The sequence below is a fragment of the Dendrobates tinctorius genome, unplaced genomic scaffold, assembly GCF_039654945.1.
Source record: "Dendrobates tinctorius isolate UK_male_01 unplaced genomic scaffold, ASM3965494v1 ptg000270l, whole genome shotgun sequence".
In the NCBI taxonomy this organism is placed as follows: Eukaryota; Metazoa; Chordata; class Amphibia; order Anura; family Dendrobatidae; genus Dendrobates; species Dendrobates tinctorius.
This window is the reverse complement of record NW_027361937.1, coordinates 7,075,001-7,082,500: the sequence shown is the minus strand read 5'-3', so window position 1 is coordinate 7,082,500 and position 7,500 is coordinate 7,075,001. Positions and strand designations below refer to the sequence as shown.

At 49.4% G+C, this 7,500-nt stretch overlaps 11 non-coding genes across 11 annotated transcripts; 6 read left to right on the top strand and 5 right to left on the bottom strand.

The window, feature by feature from the left end:
• Positions 1–625: 625 nt before the first annotated feature.
• On the bottom strand, positions 626–698 carry TRNAK-CUU (transfer RNA lysine (anticodon CUU)). Its single transcript has one exon. It is a non-coding gene; the product is annotated as a tRNA-Lys (tRNA).
• A 111-nt stretch (positions 699–809) lies between these two features.
• TRNAG-GCC (transfer RNA glycine (anticodon GCC)) lies at positions 810–880 on the top strand. Its single transcript has one exon. It is a non-coding gene; the product is annotated as a tRNA-Gly (tRNA).
• Positions 881–1,988: 1,108 nt separating this feature from the next.
• Positions 1,989–2,059, top strand: TRNAG-GCC (transfer RNA glycine (anticodon GCC)). The gene has a single exon. It is a non-coding gene; the product is annotated as a tRNA-Gly (tRNA).
• Positions 2,060–2,983: 924 nt separating this feature from the next.
• On the bottom strand, positions 2,984–3,056 carry TRNAK-CUU (transfer RNA lysine (anticodon CUU)). The gene has a single exon. It is a non-coding gene; the product is annotated as a tRNA-Lys (tRNA).
• A 111-nt stretch (positions 3,057–3,167) lies between these two features.
• Positions 3,168–3,238, top strand: TRNAG-GCC (transfer RNA glycine (anticodon GCC)). Its single transcript has one exon. It is a non-coding gene; the product is annotated as a tRNA-Gly (tRNA).
• A 924-nt stretch (positions 3,239–4,162) lies between these two features.
• TRNAK-CUU (transfer RNA lysine (anticodon CUU)) lies at positions 4,163–4,235 on the bottom strand. Its single transcript has one exon. It is a non-coding gene; the product is annotated as a tRNA-Lys (tRNA).
• Positions 4,236–4,346: 111 nt separating this feature from the next.
• TRNAG-GCC (transfer RNA glycine (anticodon GCC)) lies at positions 4,347–4,417 on the top strand. Its single transcript has one exon. It is a non-coding gene; the product is annotated as a tRNA-Gly (tRNA).
• A 924-nt stretch (positions 4,418–5,341) lies between these two features.
• Positions 5,342–5,414, bottom strand: TRNAK-CUU (transfer RNA lysine (anticodon CUU)). Its single transcript has one exon. It is a non-coding gene; the product is annotated as a tRNA-Lys (tRNA).
• A 111-nt stretch (positions 5,415–5,525) lies between these two features.
• TRNAG-GCC (transfer RNA glycine (anticodon GCC)) lies at positions 5,526–5,596 on the top strand. Its single transcript has one exon. It is a non-coding gene; the product is annotated as a tRNA-Gly (tRNA).
• Positions 5,597–6,520: 924 nt separating this feature from the next.
• TRNAK-CUU (transfer RNA lysine (anticodon CUU)) lies at positions 6,521–6,593 on the bottom strand. The gene has a single exon. It is a non-coding gene; the product is annotated as a tRNA-Lys (tRNA).
• Positions 6,594–6,704: 111 nt separating this feature from the next.
• On the top strand, positions 6,705–6,775 carry TRNAG-GCC (transfer RNA glycine (anticodon GCC)). The gene has a single exon. It is a non-coding gene; the product is annotated as a tRNA-Gly (tRNA).
• The last annotated feature ends 725 nt before the right edge of the window (positions 6,776–7,500 follow it).

Sequence of the window (7,500 nt, the reverse complement as noted above, 5' to 3'; positions counted from 1 at the left end):
TCTCTTGATCCCCTCAACTGTGTTCACCATCACCACCTCCTCCTCAGGCAAGGAATTCCAGATTCTCACTGCCCTATCAGTAAAGAATCCTCTTCTATGTTGGTGGAAAAACCTTCTCTCCTCCAGACGCAGAGAATGCCCCCTTGTGACGTCACCTTCCTTGGTAGAAACAGATCCTCCAAGAGATTTTTGTATTGTCCCCTTTTATATGGTTATTAGATCACGCCTCAGTCATCTTTTTTCTAGACTAAATAATCCTAATTTTGCTAATCTCTCTGTGTATTGTAGTTCCCCTATCCCCTTTATTCATTTTGTTGCCCTCCTTTGTACTCGCTCTAGTTCCATTATATCCTTCCTGAGCACCGGTGCCCAAAACTGTACACAGTACTCCACATGCGGTCTAACCATTCAGTGTGTAATGGTGATAGCGATTCCTTCTTCCCACGTGTATAACCTTCCATTTATCATTGGTTACCCGCATCTGCCACCTTTCGGCCCAAGTTTCCAACTTATCCAGATCCAGCCATGCGGTTTCTCGTGTTTTGTAGCAGAAGAGGGCATTCCGCAGGCGGTTTTCTGGGATGACGTGGGTTAGCACAAGCAGTAAAAGGAGGTAAGAAGCAAGCGCCCAACGTGGGGCTCGAACCCACGACCCTGAGATTAAGAGTCTCATGCTCTACCGACTGAGCTAGCCGGGCTTCTGACGCCTGCCGGCGCATCGGAGCTGCACGCGGCACGGTCCGGTCGCGCGCAGGTAGCTGTCAGATCCTGGGTGTGGCGGACACCACCGACATCGCAGACGCATCCAAGCATTGGTGGTTCAGTGGTAGAATTCTCGCCTGCCACGCGGGAGGCCCGGGTTCGATTCCCGGCCAATGCAGAGCAGCTCTTTTCCTCGTTTGCTGACCGTTGCATTGCGCCTCCTTTCATGGTTGACTTTACAGACACTTGCAAAAAAGTCTTTGGGCTCTTGCTGCCCTGTTTTCGCTCACCATCCTTTTGGGCCTTCCCTATTCTATATCCTCTGGGGCTAACATAGTTAGCAAGGCCGAAAAAAGACATTTGTCCATCCAGTCCAGCCTACATTCCGTCAGAATCAATCCCCAGATCTACGTCCTTCTAAAGACCCTAAGAACTGTAAGATGCAATATTGTTATGCTCCAGGAAGACATCCAGGGCTCTCTTGATCCCCTCAACTGTGTTCACCATCACCACCTCCTCCTCAGGCAAGGAATTCCAGATTCTCACTGCCCTATCAGTAAAGAATCCTCTTCTATGTTGGTGGAAAAACCTTCTCTCCTCCAGACGCAGAGAATGCCCCCTTGTGACGTCACCTTCCTTGGTAGAAACAGATCCTCCAAGAGATATTTGTATTGTCCCCTTTTATATGGTTATTAGATCACGCCTCAGTCATCTTTTTTCTAGACTAAATAATCCTAATTTTGCTAATCTCTCCGTGTATTGTAGTTCCCCTATCCCCTTTATTCATTTTGTTGCCCTCCTTTGTACTCGCTCTAGTTCCATTATATCCTTCCTGAGCACCGGTGCCCAAAACTGTACACAGTACTCCACATGCGGTCTAACCATTCAGTGTGTAATGGTGATAGCGATTCCTTCTTCCCACGTGTATAACCTTCCATTTATCATTGGTTACCCGCATCTGCCACCTTTCGGCCCAAGTTTCCAACTTATCCAGATCCAGCCATGCGGTTTCTCGTGTTTTGTAGCAGAAGAGGGCATTCCGCAGGCGGTTTTCTGGGATGACGTGGGTTAGCACAAGCAGTAAAAGGAGGTAAGAAGCAAGCGCCCAACGTGGGGCTCGAACCCACGACCCTGAGATTAAGAGTCTCATGCTCTACCGACGGAGCTAGCCGGGCTTCTGATGCCTGCCGGCGCATCGGAGCTGCACGCGGCACGGTCCGGTCGCGCGCAGGTAGCTGTCAGATCCTGGGTGTGGCGGACACCACCGACATCGCAGACGCATCCAAGCATTGGTGGTTCAGTGGTAGAATTCTCGCCTGCCACGCGGGAGGCCCGGGTTCGATTCCCGGCCAATGCAGAGCAGCTCTTTTCCTCGTTTGCTGACCGTTGCATTGCGCCTCCTTTAATCGTTGACTTTACAGACACTTGCAAAAAAGTCTTTGGGCTCTTGCTGCCCTGTTTTCGCTCACCATCCTTTTGGGCCTTCCCTATTCTATATCCTCTGGGGCTAACATAGTTAGCAAGGCCGAAAAAAGACATTTGTCCATCCAGTCCAGCCTACATTCCGTCAGAATCAATCCCCAGATCTACGTCCTTCTAAAGACCCTAAGAACTGTAAGATACAATATTGTTATGCTCCAGGAAGACATCCAGGGCTCTCTTGATCCCCTCAACTGTGTTCACCATCACCACCTCCTCCTCAGGCAAGGAATTCCAGATTCTCACTGCCCTATCAGTAAAGAATCCTCTTCTATGTTGGTGGAAAAACCTTCTCTCCTCCAGACGCAGAGAATGCCCCCTTGTGACGTCACCTTCCTTGGTAGAAACAGATCCTCCAAGAGATTTTTGTATTGTCCCCTTTTATATGGTTATTAGATCACGCCTCAGTCATCTTTTTTCTAGACTAAATAATCCTAATTTTGCTAATCTCTCTGTGTATTGTAGTTCCCCTATCCCCTTTATTCATTTTGTTGCCCTCCTTTGTACTCGCTCTAGTTCCATTATATCCTTCCTGAGCACCGGTGCCCAAAACTGTACACAGTACTCCACATGCGGTCTAACCATTCAGTGTGTAATGGTGATAGCGATTCCTTCTTCCCACGTGTATAACCTTCCATTTATCATTGGTTACCCGCATCTGCCACCTTTCGGCCCAAGTTTCCAACTTATCCAGATCCAGCCATGCGGTTTCTCGTGTTTTGTAGCAGAAGAGGGCATTCCGCAGGCGGTTTTCTGGGATGACGTGGGTTAGCACAAGCAGTAAAAGGAGGTAAGAAGCAAGCGCCCAACGTGGGGCTCGAACCCACGACCCTGAGATTAAGAGTCTCATGCTCTACCGACTGAGCTAGCCGGGCTTCTGACGCCTGCCGGCGCATCGGAGCTGCACGCGGCACGGTCCGGTCGCGCGCAGGTAGCTGTCAGATCCTGGGTGTGGCGGACACCACCGACATCGCAGACGCATCCAAGCATTGGTGGTTCAGTGGTAGAATTCTCGCCTGCCACGCGGGAGGCCCGGGTTCGATTCCCGGCCAATGCAGAGCAGCTCTTTTCCTCGTTTGCTGACCGTTGCATTGCGCCTCCTTTCATGGTTGACTTTACAGACACTTGCAAAAAAGTCTTTGGGCTCTTGCTGCCCTGTTTTCGCTCACCATCCTTTTGGGCCTTCCCTATTCTATATCCTCTGGGGCTAACATAGTTAGCAAGGCCGAAAAAAGACATTTGTCCATCCAGTCCAGCCTACATTCCGTCAGAATCAATCCCCAGATCTACGTCCTTCTAAAGACCCTAAGAACTGTAAGATGCAATATTGTTATGCTCCAGGAAGACATCCAGGGCTCTCTTGATCCCCTCAACTGTGTTCACCATCACCACCTCCTCCTCAGGCAAGGAATTCCAGATTCTCACTGCCCTATCAGTAAAGAATCCTCTTCTATGTTGGTGGAAAAACCTTCTCTCCTCCAGACGCAGAGAATGCCCCCTTGTGACGTCACCTTCCTTGGTAGAAACAGATCCTCCAAGAGATATTTGTATTGTCCCCTTTTATATGGTTATTAGATCACGCCTCAGTCATCTTTTTTCTAGACTAAATAATCCTAATTTTGCTAATCTCTCCGTGTATTGTAGTTCCCCTATCCCCTTTATTCATTTTGTTGCCCTCCTTTGTACTCGCTCTAGTTCCATTATATCCTTCCTGAGCACCGGTGCCCAAAACTGTACACAGTACTCCACATGCGGTCTAACCATTCAGTGTGTAATGGTGATAGCGATTCCTTCTTCCCACGTGTATAACCTTCCATTTATCATTGGTTACCCGCATCTGCCACCTTTCGGCCCAAGTTTCCAACTTATCCAGATCCAGCCATGCGGTTTCTCGTGTTTTGTAGCAGAAGAGGGCATTCCGCAGGCGGTTTTCTGGGATGACGTGGGTTAGCACAAGCAGTAAAAGGAGGTAAGAAGCAAGCGCCCAACGTGGGGCTCGAACCCACGACCCTGAGATTAAGAGTCTCATGCTCTACCGACTGAGCTAGCCGGGCTTCTGACGCCTGCCGGCGCATCGGAGCTGCACGCGGCACGGTCGGGTCGCGCGCAGGTAGCTGTCAGATCCTGGGTGTGGCGGACACCACCAACGTCGCAGACGCATCCAAGCATTGGTGGTTCAGTGGTAGAATTCTCGCCTGCCACGCGGGAGGCCCGGGTTCGATTCCCGGCCAATGCAGAGCAGCTCTTTTCCTCGTTTGCTGACCGTTGCATTGCGCCTCCTTTCATCGTTGACTTTACAGACACTTGCAAAAAAGTCTTTGGGCTCTTGCTGCCCTGTTTTCGCTCACCATCCTTTTGGGCCTTCCCTATTCTATATCCTCTGGGGCTAACATAGTTAGCAAGGCCGAAAAAAGACATTTGTCCATCCAGTCCAGCCTACATTCCGTCAGAATCAATCCCCAGATCTACGTCCTTCTAAAGACCCTAAGAACTGTAAGATACAATATTGTTATGCTCCAGGAAGACATCCAGGGCTCTCTTGATCCCCTCAACTGTGTTCACCATCACCACCTCCTCCTCAGGCAAGGAATTCCAGATTCTCACTGCCCTATCAGTAAAGAATCCTCTTCTATGTTGGTGGAAAAACCTTCTCTCCTCCAGACGCAGAGAATGCCCCCTTGTGACGTCACCTTCCTTGGTAGAAACAGATCATCCAAGAGATATTTGTATTGTCCCCTTTTATATGGTTATTAGATCACGCCTCAGTCATCTTTTTTCTAGACTAAATAATCCTAATTTTGCTAATCTCTCTGTGTATTGTAGTTCCCCTATCCCCTTTATTCATTTTGTTGCCCTCCTTTGTACTCGCTCTAGTTCCATTATATCCTTCCTGAGCACCGGTGTCCAAAACTGTACACAGTACTCCACATGCGGTCTAACCATTCAGTGTGTAATGGTGATAGCGATTCCTTCTTCCCACGTGTATAACCTTCCATTTATCATTGGTTACCCGCATCTGCCACCTTTCGGCCCAAGTTTCCAACTTATCCAGATCCAGCCATGCGGTTTCTCGTGTTTTGTAGCAGAAGAGGGCATTCCGCAGGCGGTTTTCTGGGATGACGTGGGTTAGCACAAGCAGTAAAAGGAGGTAAGAAGCAAGCGCCCAACGTGGGGCTCGAACCCACGACCCTGAGATTAAGAGTCTCATGCTCTACCGACTGAGCTAGCCGGGCTTCTGACGCCTGCCGGCGCATCGGAGCTGCACGCGGCACGGTCCGGTCGCGCGCAGGTTGCTGTCAGATCCTGGGTGTGGCGGACACCACCGACATCGCAGACGCATCCAAGCATTGGTGGTTCAGTGGTAGAATTCTCGCCTGCCACGCGGGAGGCCCGGGTTCGATTCCCGGCCAATGCAGAGCAGCTCTTTTCCTCGTTTGCTGACCGTTGCATTGCGCCTCCTTTCATCGTTGACTTTACAGACACTTGCAAAAAAGTCTTTGGGCTCTTGCTGCCCTGTTTTCGCTCACCATCCTTTTGGGCCTTCCCTATTCTATATCCTCTGGGGCTAACATAGTTAGCAAGGCCGAAAAAAGACATTTGTCCATCCAGTGCAGCCTACATTCCGTCAGAATCAATCCCCAGATCTACGTCCTTCTAAAGACCCTAAGAACTGTAAGATACAATATTGTTATGCTCCAGGAAGACATCCAGGGCTCTCTTGATCCCCTCAACTGTGTTCACCATCACCACCTCCTCCTCAGGCAAGGAATTCCAGATTCTCACTGCCCTATCAGTAAAGAATCCTCTTCTATGTTGGTGGAAAAACCTTCTCTCCTCCAGACGCAGAGAATGCCCCCTTGTGACGTCACCTTCCTTGGTAGAAACAGATCCTCCAAGAGATATTTGTATTGTCCCCTTTTATATGGTTATTAGATCACGCCTCAGTCATCTTTTTTCTAGACTAAATAATCCTAATTTTGCTAATCTCTCTGTGTATTGTAGTTCCCCTATCCCCTTTATTCATTTTGTTGCCCTCCTTTGTACTCGCTCTAGTTCCATTATATCCTTCCTGAGCACCGGTGCCCAAAACTGTACACAGTACTCCACATGCGGTCTAACCATTCAGTGTGTAATGGTGATAGCGATTCCTTCTTCCCACGTGTATAACCTTCCATTTATCATTGGTTACCCGCATCTGCCACCTTTCGGCCCAAGTTTCCAACTTATCCAGATCCAGCCATGCGGTTTCTCGTGTTTTGTAGCAGAAGAGGGCATTCCGCAGGCGGTTTTCTGGGATGACGTGGGTTAGCACAAGCAGTAAAAGGAGGTAAGAAGCAAGCGCCCAACGTGGGGCTCGAACCCACGACCCTGAGATTAAGAGTCTCATGCTCTACCGACTGAGCTAGCCGGGCTTCTGACGCCTGCCGGCGCATCGGAGCTGCACGCGGCACGGTCCGGTCGCGCGCAGGTAGCTGTCAGATCCTGGGTGTGGCGGACACCACCGACATCGCAGACGCATCCAAGCATTGGTGGTTCAGTGGTAGAATTCTCGCCTGCCACGCGGGAGGCCCGGGTTCGATTCCCGGCCAATGCAGAGCAGCTCTTTTCCTCGTTTGCTGACCGTTGCATTGCGCCTCCTTTCATCGTTGACTTTACAGACACTTGCAAAAAAGTCTTTGGGCTCTTGCTGCCCTGTTTTCGCTCACCATCCTTTTGGGCCTTCCCTATTCTATATCCTCTGGGGCTAACATAGTTAGCAAGGCCGAAAAAAGACATTTGTCCATCCAGTCCAGCCTACATTCCGTCAGAATCAATCCCCAGATCTACGTCCTTCTAAAGACCCTAAGAACTGTAAGATACAATATTGTTATGCTCCAGGAAGACATCCAGGGCTCTCTTGATCCCCTCAACTGTGTTCACCATCACCACCTCCTCCTCAGGCAAGGAATTCCAGATTCTCATTGCCCTATCAGTAAAGAATCCTCTTCTATGTTGGTGGAAAAACCTTCTCTCCTCCAGACGCAGAGAATGCCCCCTTGTGACGTCACCTTCCTTGGTAGAAACAGATCCTCCAAGAGATATTTGTATTGTCCCCTTTTATATGGTTATTAGATCACGCCTCAGTCATCTTTTTTCTAGACTAAATAATCCTAATTTTGCTAATCTCTCTGTGTATTGTAGTTCCCCTATCCCCTTTATTCATTTTGTTGCCCTCCTTTGTACTCGCTCTAGTTCCATTATATCCTTCCTGAGCACCGGTGCCCAAAACTGTACACAGTACTCCACATGCGGTCTAACCATTCAGTGTGTAATGGTGAT